This window comes from Eumetopias jubatus, unplaced genomic scaffold (assembly GCF_037043125.1).
Source record: "Eumetopias jubatus isolate StellerSeaLion01/CBP00866 unplaced genomic scaffold, mEumJub1_p1.0 scaffold_23, whole genome shotgun sequence".
Classification (NCBI taxonomy): Eukaryota; Metazoa; Chordata; class Mammalia; order Carnivora; family Otariidae; genus Eumetopias; species Eumetopias jubatus.
In genome coordinates this window covers 1,529,774-1,544,049 of record NW_028274829.1, presented here as the reverse complement: position 1 = coordinate 1,544,049, position 14,276 = coordinate 1,529,774, and positions in this window count along the sequence as shown.

Here is a 14,276-nt window from a genome sequence, read left to right as displayed (position 1 = left end):
GAATATTATGAGCAATTATATGCCAACAAACTGGGCAATTTGGAAGAGATGGATGAGTTCCTAGAAACATATAAACTACCAAAAAATGGAAGAAATAGAAAAATTTGAACAGGTCCATAAACAGCAAAGAATTTGAAGCAGTAATCAAAAACCGCCCAACAAACAAAAGTCCAGGTCAGATGGCTTCCCAGGGGAAATCTACCAAACATTTTAAAAATAATTAATACCTATTCTCAAGGTATTCCAAAAAATAGGAATGGAAGGAAAATTTCCAAACTCATTCTATGAGGCCAGCATTACCTTGATTCCAAAACCAGACAGACACCCACCTAAGAAAGGAGAATTACAGGCCAATATCCCTGATAAACAAGGATGCAAAAATTCTCAACAATATACTAACTAACTGAATCCAAAAGTACATTGAAAGGATCATTCACCATGATCAAATGGAATTTATTCCTCCCTTGTAGGCGGGTGGGGTTCAACATGATACATCACATTAATAAAAGAAAGGACAAGAAATATAAGATCCTCTCAATGGATGCAAAACACGCAATTGACAAAATACAGCATCCTGCCTTGATTAAAAAAAAAATCTCAACAAAGTAGGGGTACAAAAGCCTACCTCAACATCATAGAGGCCATATATGAAAGACCCACAGCTAATATCATCCTCAATGGGGAAAAACTGAGAGCTTTTCCTCTAAGGTCAGGAACACACCAGGGATGTCCATTCCCACCACTGTTGTTAAGCGTAGTACCAATTACAGCTGAATCACACAACAAAAAGAAACAAAACGCATCCAAATGGGCGAGGAAGAAGTCAGACTTTCACTCTTCACTGACAACATGATACTCTATGTAAAAAACCTAAAAGACTCCACCAAAAAATGCTAGAATTTGTACATGAATTCAGCAAAGTTGTAGGATATAAAATCAATGCACAGAAACCTATTGCATTTCTATACACCAACAATGAAGCAGCAGAAAGAGAAATCAAGGAATCAATCCCATTTACAATTGCAACAAAACCCATCAGATACCTAGGAATAAACCCAACCAAAGCAGTAATAGATCTGTACTCTGAAAACTATAGAACACTTATGAAAGAAACTGAGGAAGACACAAAGAAATGGAAAAACATTCCATGCTCACGGGTTGGAAGAACAAATAGTGTTAAAATGCCAATCCTACCCAAGGTGATCTACACATTCAATTCAACCCCTATCAAAATAACACCAGCATTTTTAACAGAGCTAGAACAAAGAATCCTAAAATTGTATAGAACTAGAAAAGACCCCAAATAGCCAAATTGACCTTGAAAAAGAAAAGCAAAGTTAGAGGTATCACAATCTCGGACTTCAAGCTATATTACAAAGCTGTAGTCATCAAGACAGTATGGCATTGGCACAAAAACACACACATAGATCAATGGAACAGAATAGAGAAGCTAGAAATGGACCCTCAACTCTATGGTCAACTAATCTTCGACAAAGAAATATTCAATGGCAAGAAGACAGTCTCTTCAACAAATGGTGTTGGAAAAACTGGACAGCCACATGCAGAAGAATGAAAGTGGGCCATTTCCTTATACCACACACACACACACACACACACACACAAATACACACACACCAAAAAAAAGTTCAAAATGAATAAAAGACAGGACTCCATCAAAATCCTAGAGGAGAACACTGGCAGCAATTTCTTTGACCCTAGCCTGTAGCAACTTCTTACTAGACACATCACTGAAGGCAAGGGAAACAAAAGCAAAAATGAATTTTTGGGACTTCCTCAGGATAAGAAGCGTCTGCACATCAAAGGAAACAAAAAAACTAAAAGGCAGCCTACAGAATGGGAGAAGATATTTCCAAATACATAACTGGATAAAAGGCTAGTATCCAAAATCTATATAGAATTTATCAAACTCAACACCCAAAAAGCAAATACTTCAGTTAAGAAATGTACAGAAGATATAAACACACATTTCTCCAAAGAAGACATCCAGATGGCACCAGACACTGAAAAATATTCCACATCACTCATCATGAGGGAAACATGAATCAAAACCACTTGTGAGATATCAGCTCACACCTGTCAGAATGGCTCAAATTAACAGCTTAGGAAACAACAGATGTTGGTGAGGATGTGGAGAAAAGGGAACCCTCTACACTGTTGGTGGGAATGCAAACTGGTGCAACCACTCTGGAAAATAGTATGGAGGTCCCTCAAAAAGTTAAAAATAGAGGGGTGCCTAGGTGGCTCAGAGAGTTAAGTGTCTGCCTTTGGCTCATGTCATAATCTCCAGGTCCTGGAATCGAGCCTCACGTTGGGCCCCCAGTTCAGTCAATAGTCTGCTTCTCCCTCTCCCTCTGTCTCTCTCCCTGCCTCTGAGCTGTCTCTCTCTTTCTCAAATGAATAAATAAAATATACTTTTTAAAAAGTTAAAAATAGAGCTACCCTACAACCCAGCATTTGCAGTACTAGGTATTTACTGAAAGGATACAAAAATACTGGTTTGAAGGGATACATGCACCCCAATGTTTATAACAGCATTATCAACAACAGCTAAATTATGAAAAAAGCCCAAGTGTATACACATACAGCCAACAAAAAGAGTGAAATCTTGCCATTTGCAATAAGGTGGATGGAACTAGAGTGTATTATGCTAAGCAAAAGTAGTCATAGAAAGACAAATACCATATGATTTCACTCATATGTTGAATTTAAGAAACAAAACAGATGAACATAGAGGAAGGCGGTAAAAATTAGAGAGATTAATCCAGAAAACAGACTCTTAACCATAGAGAACAAACTGAGGGTTGCTTGAGGTGAGTTGGGTGGGGGGATGGGCTAGGTGGGCATTACGGAGGGCACCTGTTGTGATGAGCACTAGGTACTGTATGTGATGAATCACTATATTCTATTCCTGAAACCAATACTACACTATATGCTGTAGTAGACTTGAATTTTAATAAAATCTTGAAAGGAAAAAAATGTTGCTGAGAATTAATCTTATGCAGTCTTACCAAAAAAAAAAAAAAAAAAAAATGGAGAGAGGGATAGAGAGACACACAGTTAACCAGGTGAGATGATAGATGTGTTAATTATCTTGATCTTGGTGCTCATTTCAAAGTAAATATATATCAAATCATCACACTGCAGCCTTTAAGTAGGTACTAATATAATATATCCATTTTCTGGGAGGTATAGGAGACCTGGATTTTATCTGGTCCCAGGAATTCAGCTGGATAGGGATCAAACCATTCTGAACACCTATGAACTCAACAGGAGATTGAAGAGAAGAATAGCAACAACTCTCTGAACAGAAAAGTGACCACTTTCTGGAAGGTAGGACGTGTGGAGAAGTGAATCCAAGGTGAAATATGGGAAGATAGACCACGGGGGTAGGGAGCCTCTGTTAGCGAATTCTGGCAAGTGATAGAGCAGCTGAGCACAAAATCGGAACTTTTAGAGATCTGCTCCACTGAGGGACGTCACTCCAGTGGCTAAGCGGGGAGTGGAACCCTCGCTGGGACACTGTGGTCTCAGGACCCTTGGGGTCACAGAAAGACCAGGGGAGCCTGAGTGCAGCAGAGCTCCCAGGTATCGGAGCAGGGAAGCCGGCTGCAGAGACGGAGCTGAGGGGTGGGTTCTCAGCTCAGGGTTGCCATAAACCGCGATCCAAGGCACACTCGGGCCCCTGCTCTTCCAGCAGGGACCCAAAAAGCGGCAGATCTGGGGAGACTCCCCTTCCTCCCAGGAGGAGTGGTGTGGGAGTGAACTGCAGGGATCTGCTGGGTTTGGAGACTCCATACGGGGTTATGTGCCACAGACAGAAATGCTCGGTCACAGGTTGGGTGAGCACGGAGTGAGGCCGGAGACTGGGGAGATGGGAGTGACCGACTGCATTTCTCTGGGGGTTCACTGAAGAGTGGGGCCCAAGTTCTTGGCTCCTCCAGGCAGAGACTGGGAGGCTGACATTTTCAACTCTCATCCTCCAAAGCTGTAGGGAAAGCTTGCAGGGAACAAAAGCTCCCGAGAACAATCCTGAACAGATTACTTAGCCCAAACCGGCAAGGACAGGGCAATTCCGCTTCCAGCAAAGACATTTGGGAACCATGGCAACAGGCCCCTCTCCCAGAAGATCATCAAGAACAGCCAGCCAAGACCAAGTTTACCGATCAATGAGAATGGCAGAACTCCAGCACTAGGGGAATACTGCACATAGAATTCATGGCTTTTTTACCCTGATTCTAAGCCTTTCAAAGTTAATTTTTTTTAACTGTCTTTTTTTTTTTCCATTTTTCAACCAACATCTTATCAATCGCTTTTTAAAAAAATCTTTTTTATTTTTCATTTTTAGAGTCATATTCTATCCCTTCAGAGTAGTTACCCTTATTTTTGGTATATAGTTGTTCTCTCTTTAAAATTTTGAGATACAGTTACTTCTAACAGATCAAAATATACCCTAAATCTCTGGTGTATGACTTTGTTCTAGTCTCCTGCCTGATCACATTCTCTCCCCCTTTTTTTTTAATCCTCTTTTTTCTTTTTTCAACCAAATTCTTATCTTATAAATTCCTTTTATAAAATCTTTTATAATTTTCATCTTTACAGTCATATTCCAGGGCTTCATTGTATCAACCCTTATTTTTGTACATATATAAGTTTATCTTTCTTTAAAATTTTGGGAGGCACTTTCTTCTAACAGACCAAAATATGCCCAAAATCTAGTGTGTGGCACAGATCTATGCACCAGCCTGATCATATTTGATCATATTCTGGTTTTTTGTTTTTTTGTTTGTTTGTTTGTTTATCTTTTTCTTTTTCTTTTTTCTTTCTTTCCCTTTCTTTTCCCCCGGTTTCAGGTATCTTCTGATTTGTTTAGTGTATATTTTCTGGGGATGTTCTTACCCTGTTACCATTTTGTTCCCTCATTCATTTATTCTCCTCTGGACAAAATTACAAGATGGAAAACAATCACCTTAACAAAAAGAACAGAGGCAGTAAGGACTGCCAGGGACCTAATCAATATGGACATTAGTACAATGTCAGAAGTAGACTTCAGAATGATGATTTTAAAGATACTAGCTCGGCTTGAAAAAAGCATGGAAGTTATTAGAGAAACCCTTTCTGGAGAAATAAAGAACTAAAATCTAACCAAGTAGAAATCAAAAAGGCTATTAACGAGGTGCAATAAAAAATGGAGGCTCTAACTGCTAGGGTAAATGAGGCAGAAGAGAGAATTAATGATATAGAAGACCAAATGATGGAAAATAAAGAAGCTGAGAAAAAGAGAGACAAACAACTACTGGATCATGAGGGCAGAATTTGAGAGATAAGCGATACCATAAGACAAAACAACATTAGAATAATTGGGGCCAAGAAGAAGAAGAAAGAGAGAGGGGGGGATGGGTATATTGGAGCAAATTATAGCAGAGAACTTCCCTAATTTGGGGAAGGAAACAGGCATCAAAATCCAGGAGGCACAGAGAACCCCTCTCAAAATCAATAAAAATAGGTCAACACCCCAGCATCTAATAATAAAACTTACGAGTCTCAGAGACAAAGAGAAAATCCTGAAAACCCAGGAGAAAAGATACATAAGCTCAAATGGTAGAAACATTAGATTCGCAACAGACCTATCCACAGAGACCTAGTGGGCCAGAAAGGACTGGCATGATATATTCAGAGCACTAAATGAGAAAAATATGCAGCCAAGAATACTATATCCAGCGAGGCTGTCATTGAAAATAGAAGGAGAGATAAAAAGCTTCCAGGACAAACAAAAACTAAAGGAATTTGCAAACATGAAACCATCCCTACAAGAAATATTGAAAGGGGTCCTCTAAGCAGAGAGAGAGCCTAAAAGCAGCATAGACCAGAAAGGAACACAGACAATATACAGTAACAGTCACCTTACAGGCACTACAATGGCACTAAATTCATATCTTTCTGTAGTTACCCTGAATGTAAATGGGCTAAATGCCCCAATCAAAAGATACAGGCTATCAGATTGGATAAAAAAAACAAGACCCATTGATATGTTGTCTGCAAGAGACTCATTTTAGACCCAAAGACACCTCCAGATTGAAAGTGAAGGGGTGGAAAACGATTTACCATGCTAATGGACACCAAAAGAAAGCTGGGGTGGCAATCCTTATATCAGACAAATTAGATTTTAAAACAAAGACTGTAATAAGAGATGAGGAAAGACACTATATCCTACTTAAAGGGTCTATCCAACAAGAAGATCTAACAATTGTAAATATCTATGCCTCTAACATGGGAGCAGCCAATTATATAAGCGATTTAATAACAAAAGCAAAGAAACACATTGACGACAATACAATAATAGTGGGGGACTTTAACACCCCCTCACTGAAAGAGACAGATCATCTAAGCAAAAGATCAACAAGGAAATAAAGACTTTAAATGACACACTGGGACCAAATGGACTTCACAGACATATTCAGAACTTTTCATCCCAAAGCAACAGAATACACATTCTTCTCTAGTGCCCATGGAACATTCTCCAGAATACAACACATCCTAGGTCACAAATCAGGTCTCAACCGGTACCAAAAGATTGGGATCATTCCCTGCATACTTTCAGACCACAATGCTTTGAAACTAGAACTCAATCACAAGAGGAAAGTTGGAAAGAACTCAAATACATGGAGGCTAAAGAGCATCCAACTAAAGAATGAATGGGTCAACCAGGAAATTAAAGAAGAATTAAAAAAATTCATGGAAACCAATGAAAATGAAAACACACTGTTGAAAATCTTTGGGATACAGCAAAGGCAGTCCTAAGAAGAAAGTATATAGCAATCCAAGCCTTTCTCAAGAAACAAGAAAGGTCTAAAATACACAACCTAACCCTACACCTAAAGGAGCTGGAGAAAGAACAGCAAATAAAGCCTAAACCCAGCAGGAGAAGAGAAATAATAAAGATCAGAGCAGAAATCAATGAACTAGAAACCAAAAGAACAGTAGAACAGATCAACGAAACTAGGAGCTGGTTCTTTGAAAGAATTAATAAGATTGATAAACCCCTGGCCAGACTTATCAAAAAGAAAAGAGAAATGACCCAAATCAACAAAATCGTGAATGAAAAAAATATGTATATACTCTTTTTAGAGCAAACATTTGGTGATATGAACTAGTGATGAACCAAGTATTACAAAGTAAAAGACCTGTCAGTCCTTTTTGGAAAGTGGGTTGCACTCTTGTATAGTCAGTTATGTTTCTTGTCTGTATGCACATAATAAATCCTGTAGACACTGATTGATAACCTGAGATAATCATTTAGACACTGAAGATAAGAACACATACATGATAAGAGATTGATGGCTTTATCCTGAATTACAATGATTTTCATAATTTTCTATATTAATCTTTCTTCTTTTTTTAAATTGTATTCAAATTTTTAAATTTTTATTTAAACTTTAATTTTTTTAATTTTTTAAATTTTATTATATTAGTCACCATACAATACATCATTAGTTTTTGATGTGATGATCCACGATCCACTGTTTTCGTATAACACCCAGTGCTCCATGCAGTACGTGCCCTCCTTAATACCCATCACCGGGCTAACCCATCCTCCCCCACAAAACCCTGTTTGTTTCTCAGAGTCCATAGTCTCTCATGGTTCATCTCTCCCTCTGAGTTACCCCCCTTCATTTTTCCCTTCCTTCTCTTAATGTCCTCCATGCTATTCCTTTATGTTCCACAAATAACTGAAACCATATGATAATTGACTTTCTCTGCTTGACTTATTTCACTTAGCATAATCTCCTCCAGTCCCATCCATGTTGATGTAAAAGTTGGGTATTCATCCTTTCTGATGGCTGAGTAATATTCCATTGTATATATGGACCACATCTTCTTTTTTATTAATTTTTACGTTATGTTAGTCACCATACATTACATCATTAGTTTTGACGTAGTGTTCCATGATTCATTGTTTGCGTATAACATCTAGTGCTCCATGCAGAACGTGCACTCTTTAATACCCATCACCAGGCTAACCCATCCTTCCACCCCACTCCCCTCTAGAACCCTGTTTGTTTTTCAGAGTCCATCGTCTCTCATGCTTCATCTCCCACTCCGATTTACTCCCGTTCATTCTCCCCCTCTGATTTCCCCCCTTCAGTGGACCATATCTTCTTGATCCATTCATCTGTTGAAGGGCATCTCAGCTCTTTCCACAGTTTGGCTATTGCGGACATTGCTGCTATGAACATTGGGGTGTATACCGCCCTTCTTTTCACTACATTTGTGTCTTTGGGGTAAATACCCAGGAGTGCAATTGCTGGGTCATAGGGTAGCTCTATTTTTAAATTTTTGAGGAAACTCCACACTGTTTTCCAAAGTGGGGCTGTATCAACCTGCATTCCCACCAACAGTGTAAGAGGGTTCCCCTTTCTCCACAACCTCTCCAACATTTGTTCTTTCTTTCCCTGGCCATTTTTGCCATTCTAACTGGTGTAAGGTAGTATCTCCATACCATTGATTTGAATTTCCCTCATGGTTAATGATGATGAACATTTTTTCATGTGTCTGTTAGCCATTTGTATGTCTTCTTCAGACATGTCTTCTGCCCATTTTTTGACTTAATTATTTGTTTTTTGGGTGTTGAGTTTGAGAAGTTCTTTATAGATCTTGGATACCAGCCCTTTATCTGTAGTATCCTTTGCAAATATCTTCTCCCATTCTGTGGGTTGCCTCTTTGTTTTGTTGACTGTTTCCTTTGCTGTGCAGAAGCTTTTTATCTTGATGAAGTCCCAAAAGTTCATTTTTGCTTTTGTTTCACTAGCTTTTGGAGATGTATCTGGAAATAAGTTGCTGTGGCCAATGTCAGAGAGGTTACTGCCTATGTTCTCCTCAAGGGTTTTGATGGATTCCTGTCTCACATTGAGGTCTTTCATCCATTTTAAGTTTCTCTTTGTGTATGGTGCACTATTGTTCAACATAGTACTTAAAATGTCTATGCTACCCAGAGCGATCTATACCTTCAATGCCATCCTGATCAAAATTCCAATGACATTTTTCAAAGTGCTGGAAGAAACAATCCTAAAATTTGTATGGAATCAGAAAAGACCCCGAATCGCCAAGGATATGTTGAAAAAGAAAAGCAAAGCTGGGGGCAATACATTGCCTGATTTCAAGCTGTATTACAAAGCAGTGATCACCAAGACAGCATGGTACTGGCACAAAAACAGACAGATAGACCAATGGAACAGAATAGAGAATCCAGATATGGACCCTCAACTCTATGGTCAAATAATCTTTGACAAAGAAGGAAAAAACATGCGATGGAAAAAAGACAATCTCTTCAATAAATGGTGCTGGTAAAATTGGACGGCCACATGCAGAAGAATGAAACTTGACCATTCTCTGAACTTAATTTTTACATAAATTCTAGTTAACACACAGTAAAATATTGGTTTCAGGAGCAGAATTCAGTGATTCATCACTTACATACAACACCCAGCGCTCATCACAACAAGTGCCCTCCTTAATGCCCATCACCCATCTACTCCATCCCCCACCAACCTCCCTCCATCATTAGGAATCTAAGTATTTACCTCTCTCTTTTCTTTTCACCCTTCCCATACATTTGTCTGTTTTGTTTCTTAAATTCCACATTTGAGTGAGATCATATAGTATTTGTCTTTCTCTGACTAATTTCGCTTATACTAATATAGTTTAGTTCCATCCACATCATTGTAAATGGCAAGATTTCATTCTTCTTAATGGCTGGGTAATGTTCCATACCGTATCTTCCTTATCCATTCATCTGTTGATGGACGTTTGGGCACTCTCCATATTTTGGCTATTGTAGAAAAGGCTGCTATAAATATCAGGGTGCATGTACTCCTTTAAGTCTGTATTTTTGTATCCTTTAGGTAAATACCTACTAGTATAATTGCTGGGTCATAGGGTAGCTCTATTTTCAACTTTTTGAGGAAACTCCATACTGTCTCCATAGTGGCAGCACCAGTTTGCATTCCCACCAACAGTGTAAGAGGGTTCCCCTTTCTCCACAGAATCTATTGTTGCCTATGTTAATTTTAGCTATTCTGACAGGTGTGATATGGCATCTTGTTGTGGTTTCAATGTGTATTTCCTTAATGATGAGTGATGTTGAGCATATTTTCATGTGTCAAGCATCTAGATCTCTTCTTTGGAAAACTGTTCATGTTTTCTGCCCATTTCTTAACTGGATTATTTGTTTTGGGGGGTATTAAGTTTGATAAATTCTTTATAGATTTTGGATGTTAATCCTTTATCAAAATGTCATTAGCAAATATCTTCTCTCATTCCATAGGCTGCCTTTTTAGTATTATTGTTTCCTTTGTTGTGCAGAAGCTTTTTATGTTGCTGAAGTCCTAAGATCTCATTTTTGCTTTTGAGTCCCTCGCCTCTGGTGAAGTGTCTACTAAGAAGTTGGTACAGGCCAAGTTAAAAGAGGTTTCTGCCTGTGCTCTCCTCTAGGATTTTGATGACTTCCTGTCTCACATTTAAGTCTTTCACCCATTTTGAATTTATTCTTGTGTATTGTATAAGAAAGTGGTCCAGTTTCATTCTTCTGCAAGTGGCTGTCCAGTTTTCCCAACACTATTTGTTGAAGAGACTATTTTTCAAAGGATATTCTTTCTGGCCTCATTGAAGATTAGTTGTGGGTTCTCCTATATTAATCACAACACTGCAAGAGTGAAATCTTATGAACTATTTTCATTTGGGGGCAGATAATTATTTTTGAAATCTGTTTTTGCTTTTGAACTGTAGAAGAAACCAAATGTGCCAGTTTTTGCTTTTGAACTGTAAAAGAAACCAAATGTGCCAGTTTCTGATATTGTGATATTCCTTACCTCCAAAAAGTCAGAGAAGTTGGAAATATCTGCAGTCCTGGGAGGATCCCAGAAGCGCTATTTTGTTTGAGAATACTTACTCTGTCTTTTCCTGATTTCAGAGTCTTGCTTTTAAATTTTACTGAGTTTAATATCTTTCTTTACTACACTTTTTAGTGTGCCCTGAAGAAAAACAATTATTATTTTCTTCTTTTTTTAATGAAATACAACTAATATACAATGTTATATTACTTTCAATATGTAGTGTACAACATACTGATTCAACAATTCTACACATTACCCAATGCTAATAGGTGCAGTTACCATCTGTCATCATATAATCTTATTACAATATTATTGTCTATATCCCCTATGCTGTACTTTTCATCCACATGACTTATTTTATAACTGGAAGTTTATACCTCTTAATCCCCTTCACCTATTCCTACCCCCACCCCAGCAGCCCACTCACCGACCCAAAGAACAAAGCTGAAGGTGTCACAATCCAAGATTTCAAGATATACTACAAAGCTACAGCAATCGAAACAGTATAATACTGGGACAAAAATAGACACATAAATCAATGGAACTAATTAGACAAATCCAGAAAACCCCACATCTATCTCATCAATTAATCTACAACAAAGGAGGCAAAAATATACAATAGCAAAAAGACAGTCTGTTTGACAAACGGTGCTGGGAAAACTGGACAGCTACATGTGAAAAAATGAAACAGGACGACTTTCTTACCCCATACACAAAAATAAACTCAAAAAGGATTGAAGACCTAAATGTGAGACCTGAGACTATAAAAATCTCTAAAAAGAAACATAGGCCGTAGTTTCTTGGACATTGCCCTCAGCAACATATTTAAGATAAACAATTTTTAATCTCCCCTTTAAACATAAATTTCCTATGGCATGGACTGTGTTTCCCCGATTTGATCACAGTTCAGATCTTAATTTGCACCTCCCAAATGTTAAATTGACAACTGAGTAATCATGAAATGCATTCCAACAGCGCTAAATGACGGTATTTTATGATGACATGACATCCCAAGAGTTTATCGTTATCAACTGACATGAGTAGTATCTTTATTATTTAATAAGATAATTAGATATATAAGTACATCTGCTGTAAGTATCAGAAACTAAGAGGTTATTATAGTAAAAATTTGGAAACAATCTAAATGACCATCAATACAGGGTTTCTGACTAAATTATGGTTCAGGCAGACCACAGAATACTGTACAACACCCTTCCCTTCAACCCCTCCCAAAGAACTAGATGTAAACTTGCAGGCATGTGTCCCATTCTCCATTAAGCACTTCTTATATATATTATTTCATTTAGTTTTCACAACTCCATGAAATTCCCATTTTACAGGTGAGGACACTGAGATTTACTAAAATCACAGTTACCATAAATAGTTAGACCTAAGTTTTGTGAACCTCCAAATCCATTCCTTTTCCAGTTACACTTCACTAGTTCATGAATGCCAAAGACATATGCATTGTTGATTTTCCTGTCATGAAGACATGATTCTATAATGTACTGAATGAATGAGTTCGATAATGAACAGGAAGGGATACATGTAATAGAAAAAACAAACTTACCTGCATGTCAAAATTCAATTACTTCCAAAGAAAGTTTATAAAAAAGTAAGTTTCCTGTATTCTCAGTGAGTGAAACACAATTTAAGAAAATACTCCAAGACTCTGGTTTCATGTATTATCATTTTCGGAACAGTTGACTTTCTTCATACTCTCTTATATTCCATTCTATGCGCATTTTTGGAATTGACACTTTAGCCACTCTTTCAACAATATTTGGGGTCATTTTTAAATAATGTCTATTGAACCTGAATAATGGAAATTTAGGCTCCATTAGCACGGTCTATCTGTGTGTGTGTGATTTGTTTCTATGGTCCCATATGACTACTGACTGATGTGCTTATATGACTATATTTTTTCTCTTATAATACATACTGAATACATGTTGAGTAAAGGCACCCTTGTGCCTCATTTTGGAGTTCTTATAAAGTGTTATTAATGTATATAAATGAGAGAGTAATGTAATTTTATAAAATTATTAAATTTTTGCTTAAAGAGTAATGCAAAGGAGAAGATTCTGGGAAGATGACAGGGTAAGAAACTGTAAAATTCTGTTTCTCCACCCAGACAGTAGCATTGGCACAATCTGATGTAACTATCAGGATCTGTCACTCTCTCCTCCTTTCCTATTCGTGTCTTTTAGAGCAGGAATGTCTATTTTATGCCTATGTCACAACTGTATTTTGGAAACAAATAACTTGTCTGGTTTCAAAGATTGCTCTGGAGAATGTTGCCTCAAGTGAATTACAGAATCACCTGTATCTAAAGCAGGCTTTGGGCTTTAGAACTGATTTTGTAATGAATTAAAACTTTTTGGGATGTAGGAATGGAATGAATGTCTTTTGCATCTGAGAAGGATATGAATATTGGTGGTCAAAGATAGAATATACCATGAGCTGAATCTATATGTGCCCCCAAAATTCGTATCTTAAAGCCCTAACCCGCAATATGACAGTATTTGACAGTATTTGGCTTTTACCAGGTTATTAGAGTTAGATAAGTTCAGGAGAAGGGGACTGCTAAGTAGTATTACTGGTTTTATAAGATGAGGGAGGAAGAGAAACATTAATATTTCGGCAGTACATGAGGACACAGTGAGAAGATGGCCATCTGCCTCCACCAGAAATCAATTACAGACCGATATCTCTGTTGAATATGGATTCCAAAATTCTCAACAAAATCCTAGCTAATAGGATCCAACAAGTACATTAAAAGGATCATCCACCACGACCAAGTGGGATTTATCCCTGGGATGCAAGGGTGGTTCAACACTTGCAAATCAACCAGTGTGATAGAACACATAAATAAGAGGAGAGAGAAGAACCACATGATCCTCTTAATTGATGCAGAAAAAGCATTTGACAAAATACAGCATCCTTTACTGATTAAAACTCTTCAGAGTATAGGCATAGAGGGAACATACCTCAGTTTCATAAAATCCATCTATGAAAGACACAAATCGAATATCATCCTCAATGGGGAAAAGCTGAGAGCCTTTCCCTTAAGATCAGGAACACGACAAGGATGCCCACTCTCTCCACTATTGTACTAGAAGTCCTAGTAACAGCAATCAGACAACAAAAAGAAATAAAAGGTATTCAAATTGGCAAACAAGAGGTCAAACTCTCTCTCTTCACAGATGACATGATACTTTATGTGGAAAATCCAAAAGACCCCTCTCCCCAATTACTAGAACTCATACAGCAATTCAGGATTGTGGCAGGATACAAAATCAATGCAGAAATCAGTTGCTTTCTTATATACTAACAATGCAACTGTAGAAAGAGAAATTAGAGAAT